This window comes from Narcine bancroftii, chromosome 4, assembly GCF_036971445.1.
Source record: "Narcine bancroftii isolate sNarBan1 chromosome 4, sNarBan1.hap1, whole genome shotgun sequence".
Classification (NCBI taxonomy): domain Eukaryota; kingdom Metazoa; phylum Chordata; class Chondrichthyes; order Torpediniformes; family Narcinidae; genus Narcine; species Narcine bancroftii.
Genome location: NC_091472.1, coordinates 9,752,118 through 9,762,418, shown reverse-complemented (window position 1 = coordinate 9,762,418; position 10,301 = coordinate 9,752,118). Strand labels below are relative to the sequence as shown.

Sequence of the window (10,301 nt, the reverse complement as noted above, 5' to 3'; positions counted from 1 at the left end):
AGGGGAGGGGGGGTGGGGAGAGGGAGGGGGGTGGGGAGAGGGGAGGGGGGGTGGGGAGGGGGGGTGGGGAGGGGGAGGGGGGGGTGGGGAGGGGGGAGGGGGGTGGGGAGGGGGGAGGGGGGGTGGGGAGGGGGGAGGGGGGGTGGGGAGGGGGGAGGGGGGGTGGGGAGAGGGGAGGGGGAGAGGGGAGGGGGGTTGGGGAGAGGGGAGGGGGGTTGGGGAGAGGGGAGGGGGGTGGGGAGAGGGGAGGGGGGGTTGGAACTGTGGGCTCCACCGGTCCCGAGGCGCGGCGCGGCCGATCTCGCGAGATGACGGAAGTCCCGTCCGCACCTCCCTCCGGAGCGCGCGGCTGCGAGACTTGGGCGGCCATTACGCTGGGACTTTAAGAGGTAGGAGAGCGGCTGGGGAAACAGTCGTGGTGGTGGGGGGGGGGCGGGGGTCGACACTCCTCATTGGCGACGATCGGGAGGCGCGGTCGGCGTGAGTGTGCTCGTGGCCTTGGGGAGCCCGGGCGATCGCGGAGGGGGGTGGGGGGAGGGAACGGTGGGGAGGGGATGAGGGTTGGGGTTCGCGAGTCGGACCTGAGCGGAGCAGGCCAACATGGCCGGAGGGGGGCGGGCTTGGACTACATTACCCAGCGTGCAACAGGGGCGGGCGCAGGCTCCTGGGAAGTCGGTCGAAAGTTTATGGAAGTTTGGTTCAGGTCAAAGGCTTTGTAAATTAAACTAGAGAGTGGGTCACATGGTGGAAGTTGCATGAATTCGATCACAGCAACTTGGTGAAATGTTACTGAGTGGGCAGTGAGTTTCTCCCGCATTTTTTGTGTTTTTACTGCTTTATTTTTATTTTTTTAAAGTTGGTTGAACTTGTGGGTTGAAAGGCTTCAAAATTGTGTTTGGAATTTTGATTGCATTTTTAACTCCCATTTTTAGTTGCAGTCCAAAGTGGCAGTGTACATATGTAGCAACCTTTGGGAAACCAGCTGACTATCCCCTCCATTTCCAATCTTGTTATTTACAATGAGCCTACTTGGTGTCACGCCAACAACCTTGTACTCAACATGAGCAAAACCAGGGAGATAATTGTGGACTTTAGGAGAATATGAACCACTCCTTATCGAGGGCTTAGTAGTGGAGAGGGTCAAGAACGTCGTATTCCTGGTTGTCAATATCCCCAAGGCTTGTCCTGGATCCTCCATGTCGATGCAATCATGAAGGAGGATCGCCAGTGGCTATGCTTTGTGAGGTGTTTGAGGAAATTTGGTCTGTCACCCAAGACTCTGGAAAACCTTTACATGAGAGCATTCTGGGTGGTTGCATCACTGTCTGGTATGGGTTGTTAACTTGGCCTACGACATCACAGGCACCAGATCACTCCATTGAGGAAATCTACAAGGGGTGGTGTCTTAAGAAGGCAGCCTCTATATCCTCAAGGACACCCACCATCCCTGCCATGCCCTCTTCACTCTGCTACCATTGGGGTGGAAAAGGGTACAGGAGCACTCAGCAGTACAAGGACAGCTTCTTCCTTGCTCCCATCTGATTCCTGAATGGTCAATGAACCAAAAACACTGCATTACATGTGCTATTTTTATTTTTTTGTGAGGGGGTTTATATGAATGTTTTCCCTCTGAAGCTGCTGCAAAACAATAAATTTTGTGACTTGTTCTTGTCAATAAATTCTGATTCTAGCTTTTAATAAGCATTTCAATTGTTTCATTGTTGACTAATTTTAGTGTAGTACTGGATTTACAAATTTAGAGAATTAAACTTGGATACCCCTTCCATTTGTGTAATGGAAATTAGGAGTGTTATGCAAGGCATTATTTTTTAAGGAATGATGAAAAGTAAAACATTTAATTATTTTACACATCATTCAGAATAGTGGTCAGTTTTAGAATTGGAAAACTTCTTGGTAGTTAATTTCGATTTGGAGTTGGGTAAATTGTAGATGGTTATAAATAAAAACACCATGCTGGAGAAACTCAGCGGGTCAAACAGTGTCCTTTATATGGCAAAGGTATAAATAAACATAACTGATATTTCAGTCTAGAGCCCTTAATCAAAGTAACACTTGTAGATTGTTACAGTTCATCGAACTGGCCTGTTGGGTGATATGAGATCTAGCCACACTCTGATGTTTGAGTATTAAATTATTTCACTTCAGAGAACAGTAATTGCTTCCTGATGCATGTTGTCATATATTTAAGCCATTGATGGTTATCTTAGAATAAATCCTTTGCAAGTTACAGTTCCTTCAATCAGTCAGCACTTGCTCATTATGCAAAGTCTGCTTAAAAATTCACTGACCCATTAAACTGCCATGTTAATTTGTTAATGCTACTTGAAAAATGAGCTTAGTGCATGCTTTTTGTTTTCCATTAAAAAAAATTATTAGACACTATTGATTTTTTTTTCTCTCTTTTATCTGGTTACACGTGATGGAAGCTTCATACCACTAATCTATTTAGCTCCACTAATCCAAGTGACCTTAAAGTGGACAAAACTAGAAGCTTCCTTAATTTTTTTTAACTGCCTTTTGTAATGAAAGGCTGGATCCTCTAAGCATTAATCTATAGAGTCAAATCTATTTATGTTCTCTTGTCACTTGTTCTTCCTTATGTCAATGGTTATACTCGTCATGCAGTCTAGAAACTGGCTCTTCAGCCCATTGTGTCTGCACTATCGAACACACAGTTACCTGAGTTTGATCCCGAGTACCTTTATCACATTTACACATTACATCTTGAAAAAGGGATCGCTCTGGAAACATCAGTTCTATATCTTTTCCTCCTATGGACATCGCGAGACCTGATGAGTCCCTCCAGCATTTCTGTGTTTTCGCTACGGTCAGCATTTGCAGGCTCTATATTTAATCCCATTTCAGAATTCGAATTATTGTCATGAAATTCAGTGTTTTGCAGCAGCAGGATAGTGCAAATATTCTTCCGACGTTACTGTTAAAAATAAGAGTGCACGAAAAGTGAGGCCGTGTCTTTGGTTCATTGATTATTCATGAATCTGATGGCGGCGGGGAAGAAGCCGTCCTTGTGCTGTTGAGTGCTCGTCTTTAGGCTCCTGCATCTTTTTCTAGATGGTAGCAGAGTGAGGAGGGCATGGCCTTTGAGGATAGAGGTGGTGGGGATCTTTGAGGATAGAGGCTGCTTTTTTTAAGACAGTGCCTCATGTCCTCGATGGAGTGAAGTCTGGTGCCTGTGATGTCGCAGGCCGAGTTAACAACCCTCTGGAATTTATTCTTGTCTTGACGGATGGCTCCTCCATATTAGACAGTGAAGTATCCAGCCAGAATACTCTCCATTGGTACATCAAACTATAGAAGTTTGAGTCTTCAATCACATATCAAATCTCCTCAGACACCTCACAAAGTACAGCTGCTGGCAAGCTGCCTTTGTGATTGCATCACAACATCTCCTCCGAGATGTTGACACCCAGGAATTTGAAGTTCTTGACCCTCTCCACTACTGAGCCTTCTGAGGACTAGGTTGTGTTTCCCTGACTACCACCTGAAGTCCACAATCATCTCCTTGGTTTTGCTGACGTTGAGCGTAAGGCTGTTGTAGTTACACCATTCAACGAGCTGATCTCTCTCCTTTACGCTTCCTCATTGCCGTTTATGATTCTGCCGACAACTGTGGTGTCATCGGCAAATTTGTAGATGGCATTGGAATTGTGCCTGGCCACACAGTCATGGGTGTATAATGAGAAGAGCAGTGGGCTCAGCACGCATCCTTGGGGTGCCCCTGTGTCGATAATCAGTGAGGAGGAGATATTTTTTCCAATTTGTACTGATTGTGGTCTTCTGATGAGAAAGTCAGGGATCCGGTTACAGAGGAGGTACAGAGGCCTAGAGTTTGTAGCTTATTGACCAGCACTGAGGGAATAATGGGATTGAAGGCCGAGGCATAGTCGAGGAAGAGCAGCCTTATGTATGAATTGCTGTTTTTGAGGTGATCCAGAGCTGAGTAGAGAGCCAGCAAAGTTGCATCTGCTATGGAGCTTTTGTGACAATACGTGATTTGCAGCAGGTCCAGAATTACATAATGTGCAGTTAATGGAGGGCTATGGGTTATTTATAGGCTGAAGAGATTTGGTTTAATCTGGCATCATGGTTCAAACAGTGCCTGTTTCTGTTTGGTGCTGTTCTACGTACATTAATTACTTATTTTTCCTACTATAGTGGGTTATGCGCAAGTGCTGGGAAAAGAACTGAGACAGCAGGCTGTGAGCTTGTTACGCACAACTGATTTACTTTGAAGTCATGCTGCAGCCTTTAAGGCCATTCAGAGCCCGCTCCTCGCGTCACGCTGACTTAAATGAGTACTTCTGGTCTTTACTAGAAGAAAAGCCATCTTTCCTGGGGCTGACCCTGTGTGACAAGTGGGGCAATTATGTGCGCTGCCACACAATCCCAGCCCCCAAAGACCTGGTACTGGTGGTCTCATTATGCATCATGGGTGAGATCTGCTGCTTCGGTGGCCGACATCTGCCTACTAGCAGCGGGAACTTTACCGGCTCTGACAAGTCCAAGTGTGCTGCTTTGAAGCAGTCCAGGGTGAAAAGTTCCTCTCTGCCCCGATAACAAAAGTGAAAGTAAATGCATTTCTCCAGAGCACCTTTGTAGGGCCCCTCACAGGGACACTGGAGAGGTGGCCTGTGTCCACCCCTGTGAACAAACACTGGTCGTAGGTATCTAAGCGTGCGGGGTGGTGTCAGTGTTGCGATGGTGGTGAGAGTGATCCTAATTTATTTCTCAGTCTTTCCAGAACGATGGCAGTGTCAGAGTTTTGGCCTGGCGGTGAAGGGAGGAATTGGCCCCTGAGACAGCAAGAGGGCTCGCCATAGACCAACTCTGCTCAGGAGGTCTTGAGGTCATCATTCAGTACTGTGTGGATTCCTAGGAGGACCCATGGCAGTTTGGCCCCTCAAGCCTTGCCATCAGTGCTGACTCGAGGTGGTGATGAAACCGCTCGACTAGTCCTTTGAACTGGGCTGGTAGACAATGGTGCGGTGTAGCTGGATGCCCAGGAATTTGGAGAGTTCTTTCCAAAGGGCAGAGGTGAATTTCCCTGCCCCCGTCAGTAGTTATGTGCACTGGGACTTCCAAACAGGAGACCCAGGTGGAGAGGAAAGCTCTGGCGCAAATGTTGGTGGTGGTGTCCAGGATGGGGATGGCCTCCAACCATCGGGTAAATCTGTCCACTATCGTGAGCTGGGGCCCACTATGTCAAAGTGGACATTCTGGAACCTGCAAGTTGGTGTGTTGAGCTGTTCGAGTCGGAGTTTGATGTGCCACTAATCCTTCGTGGTTTGGCAGTAAGTGAAGGTTTGTACTGTCATTTGAATGGAGGGACGAGAAAGGCCGTGGAGTGTGTCGAAAATCATTTGTCGCCATTGAGCAGAACGAGTGATCGGGGTTGGCCAGTGGAGACATTGCAGTGTAATGTTATGGCATTGGTGTCCAGTGGGAGGTCTCAGAGCTACAGACTCGTGATCAACGTCCTGAAACTGTGGGTCTCGAGCTAGGTCATGGTAGCTGATGCCTGACATCAGGGCCAACGTTGCGACAACCTTCTCTTTGCCTGAAACGTGGCGGATGGAGGTGGTGAATTCTGAGACATTAATGCCACTGCTGGTTAGAGGATTTGAAGAATAAAAACGTCAATGGCTGGCGGTCTGTGTAGACTGTGAAAGCTTGCCCCTCCAAGAGTAGCGGAAATGGCTGACTGTGAGGTAGAGGACTAACAGCTCTCTGCTGGACGTGCTGCACTTCTCTTCAGGTGCTCATAGGTGATGGCTGACAAAGGCAAGGGGCCGCCAGGTGTTGTTCAAGAACTGTTCCAGGATACCTCCCAATGCTGTGATGGATGTGTCAACAGTGAGAGCTGTGGGTGGACAAGCATCGTTGTGGCAGCTTGAGCCTCGGTTTCTGGAAAGCGACCTGCGCCTCGTCAGTTCACTCAAGTTCTCTCTTAGAGTTCTGCATTAACGTGAAGAGTGGGCCCATGATGCTGGCAGCTGTGGGAATGAACCTGCTCTGTATATTCACCATGCCCACGAATTCTTGCAGCCCCTTCAGAGTCGGGCAAAGGAGTGGCACCGTCCTTGGTGATTCTGTGGCCCAAGAACTCTATTTCCTCAAGGCCGAACTGGCATTTTTGCCGGGTTGATGATGAGGCCGAACTCAGCAAGTTGGTCGGAAAGCTGGAAAAGGTGTTAGATGTGTTCCTGAAGAGTTTTGCTCATTACCAGGATATTGTAGATGAAGAGAAAAGGCAAGTCTCTGCCTACTGCTGGAACGTCTGGGCTGTGTTTTTAGGCCAAATGGCATGCAAATAAACTCAAAAAGGCCGAAAGGGGTGTTGATGGTGGTCTTTTGGACATCGTCTAGGTGAATGGGGATTTGGTAGTATCCTTGGATCAGAAGAGGTGTACATCATGGAGGTTTGCTGTGAAATTTTGGATGTGGGGGAATTGGGTAGCGGTCTGGCATTGTCGCATCATTGAGGCGTCTGTAGTCTCCGCAGGATCTCCAGCCGCCCTTGGACTTGGGCACCAAGTGGAGGGGAGAGTCCCTTGGCTGTTGGATGATAGAGCTCTTTCACGTGCTTAAACTCCTCCTTGGCCAGGTTGTTTGTCGGGAGCCAGACTTTGGGCTCGAGAATGCACTGGCAGGCCTGTGGTTGCTCTGTGGTGCTGTGCGCCATGCTTTGACATGGCGATGGTGAACTGGATCCCAAAATGGAGGGATAGCTGGCAAGGAGGCAGCTGTATTGGCCATGCAAAGTTTCCACAGAGGCAAGCTGGGTGGCTGGCTCATTGGTTGTGCTGAGGGGTACTGTCTGGAGGTCTGAGAGGAACAGTTGTTTGCCCTGAAGGTCTAACAATAGACAGTGTGTGCCCAGGAAATCTGCGCCTAGAAGAGGCTTGTCTACAGATGCCAGTGTGAATGACCAATTTACAGTGGTCTTGCCGAAACTTACAAGGATGCACCTTTTGCCAAAAATCTTAATGGCGGTGTTGTTGGCTACGCGCAGGGTGAGGCCATGAGGTCTCCTGTGTGTCTTAAGCGATGTAGGGGGAATGAAGCTTATCTCAGTACCCGTGTCCATGAGGAATCTGAGGACCGAGATCCTGTCCCAGACGTGGAGTAGGCTGTTTGGCTAGCCAGCCGCCAAGGCCATTACCCGCGGCTGGCCCTGTCATTTTCCTGAAATGAGCACGGTTGGCGGCACCTGCATGCTCCTGCGCCCCACCGTTGATGGTGGAAGCACTATTTTGGGTCAGTGAGGTTCCTGCTTGTGTGTTGGACTGGCCTTGGGCAGCGCCTTGTAACGTGGTTGACTGTGCGGGCTCACATTTGGAGCAGTTGCCCATGCCGCGACCTTGCGTGGGATGCTGAAATCCACATCATCCAGTAGCAGCATAATGTCTTCGGGCATTTGCTCGAGGAACGCCTGCTCGAACACGAGGCAGGGCTTATGTCCCTCTGCCAAGGTGAGCATCTCATCCATGACAGCGGACGGCGTCCTGACCCCTAGGTCATCCAAGTGAAGGAGCCTGGTGGCCCTTGCACATTGTGACAGTCTGTAAGTGCTAATGAGGAGGTCCTTTTGAGCCACGTATTTACCTTCCTCTGGAGGTGACTTGATAAGGTCATCAACTCGTGAGTGGCTTCCTGGTCTAATAGTGAGCTGGTGGCGTGGAAGCATTTTGTTGAATCAGAGGTCATCTGTTTGATCTGGAACTGGGCCTCTGTTTGGCTGATCCAAGTGTGGGGTCTGTTCGTCCAGAAAGTGGGCAGCTTTAACTCAATGGAGCCTACAGCTGTGGGATCCATTGTGCTGAGTCTTCAAGATGTGGAGACTCGTCAGGGTCACCAATGTAGTGGGTTATGCACGAACACAGTGAAAAGAACTGAGATAGCAGACTGTGAGCTGGTTAAGCACAACTGATTTACTTTGAAGTTCTCACTGTAGCCTTTAAGGTAGTCCGGAGCCCGCTCTTCACATCCCGGAACTCATGAAACACTGATGTAAGCACATACACATACTTCCGGTCTGTACTGGAAGAGAAGGACCCACAATGCCATCTTTGCCACAGCTGGTTTGGCACTGTAATTATGTGCGCTGCCGCAATGCATTGCTTTCAAATTTGCCCAAATTCTACCATTCATCTACCCACCATGGGCAGTTTACAATGGCCAGTTAATTTCCAAGCCTGTACATCTTTTGGAATGTGGATGGAAACTAGTATCCAGGGAAATTCACGTGGCCTTGAGGAGATTATGTAGATTCCTTATAGACAGCACTGGAGGTCAAAATTGAAATTGGTTGACATGACAGTTCTTCAACTATGAAATCATGCCATCCTAAAGGTGTATAAATTTACCTTGTACTGAATTGGTGTCCATGCCGATGCTTTCAGAAAAAGCTGTTCTTTATATTTCCAGGTTGGTTTCAGACATTAGTTGATTAAATTCTTTTTTTTTTAAAAACTGAATTATCAGATCATGTCAAATTTTGTTTCCATCAGATTTTTGTTATTTTAATTGTCATTTGATTGTTCAAATTCTTTCTTTGGCTTGGCTTCGCGGACGAAGATTTATGGAGGGGGTAAAAAGTCCACGTCAGCTGCAGGCTCGTTTGTGGCTGACCAGTCCGATGCGGGACAGGCAGACACGATTGCAGCGGTTGCAAGGGAAAATTGGTTGGTTGGGGTTGGGTGTTGGGTTTTTCCTCCTTTGCCTTTTGTCAGTGAGGTGGGCTCTGCGGTCTTCTTCAAAGGAGGCTGCTGCCCGCCAAACTGTGAGGCGCCAAGATGCACGGTTTGAGGCGTTATCAGCCCACTGGCGGTGGTCAATGTGGCAGGCACCAAGAGATTTCTTTAGGCAGTCCTTGTACCTTTTCTTTGGTGCACCTCTGTCACGGTGGCCAGTGGAGAGCTCGCCATATAATACGATCTTGGGAAGGCGATGGTCCTCCATTCTGGAGACGTGACCCATCCAGCGCAGCTGGATCTTCAGCAGCGTGGACTCGATGCTGTCGACCTCTGCCATCTCGAGTACCTCGACGTTAGGGGTGTGAGCGCTCCAATGGATGTTGAGGATGGAGCGGAGACAACGCTGGTGGAAGCGTTCTAGGAGCCGTAGGTGGTGCCGGTAGAGGACCCATGATTCGGAGCCGAACAGGAGTGTGGGTATGACAACGGCTCTGTATACGCTTATCTTTGTGAGGTTTTTCAGTTGGTTGTTTTTCCAGACTCTTTTGTGTAGTCTTCCAAAGGCGCTATTTGCCTTGGCGAGTCTGTTGTCTATCTCATTATCGATCCTTGCATCTGATGAAATGGTGCAGCCGAGATAGGTAAACTGGTTGACCGTTTTGAGTTTTGTGTGCCCGATGGAGATGTGGGGGGGCTGGTAGTCATGGTGGGGAGCTGGCTGATGGAGGACCTCAGTTTTCTTCAGGCTGACTTCCAGGCCAAACATTTTGGCAGTTTCCGCAAAGCAGGACGTCAAGCGCTGAAGAGCTGGCTCTGAATGGGCAACTAAAGCGGCATCATCTGCAAAGAGTAGTTCACGGACAAGTTTCTCTTGTGTCTTGGTGTGAGCTTGCAGGCGCCTCAGATTGAAGAGACTGCCATCCGTGCGGTACCGGATGTAAACAGCGTCTTCATTGTTGGGGTCTTTCATGGCTTGGTTCAGCATCATGCTGAAGAAGATTGAAAAGAGGGTTGGTGCGAGAACACAGCCTTGCTTCACGCCATTGTTAATGGAGAAGGGTTCAGAGAGCTCATTGCTGTATCTGACCCGACCTTGTTGGTTTTCGTGCAGTTGGATAATCATGTTGAGGAACTTTGGGGGACAATACAACCTGACGAAAGAGCATTTTCTGGTCCTCTGTGCAAAACATGCAGATACACAACCAGACATAACTAGCACACGCAAGTAGTTTATCTATACAAATAAATAAATATTGCTCTGTACAAATTAGAGTTTCAGGTGGCTAGTTTGGAACAGATCCTTTGGTCATTTAGCATTCTCACTGCTCGTGGGAAGAAGCTGTTCCTCAGCCTGGAGGTGCTGGCTCTAATACTCCTGTGTCTCATCCCTGATGGGAGCAGCTGAAAGATGCTGTGTGCAGGGTGGAAGGGGTCCACAGTTATTTTGCACGCCCTCTGCAGACAACGATCGTGGTAGATCACATCGATTGTGGGGATGGGGGTTGGGGGGGGTGGAGGAGAGGAGGAGAGTCTCCAGTGATCCTCTCTGCCACTTTTATGGTC

The 10,301-nt window shown here is 48.8% G+C and overlaps 1 protein-coding gene across 15 annotated transcripts in view; it reads left to right on the top strand.

Annotated features, from left to right (window-relative positions):
- The first annotated feature begins 293 nt into the window (after window positions 1-293).
- The window catches only part of reps1 (RALBP1 associated Eps domain containing 1), a 112,420-nt gene continuing 102,412 nt past the window's right edge, over window positions 294-10,301 (top strand). For 10 of the 15 annotated variants that reach the window (XR_011355532.1, XR_011355531.1, XR_011355535.1 and 7 more), the window contains exon 1: window positions 328-389. The gene's annotated coding sequence lies outside the window, so the exon portion shown is untranslated. The other 5 variants (XM_069930728.1, XM_069930727.1, XM_069930724.1 and 2 more) reach the window with 4 other exon arrangements.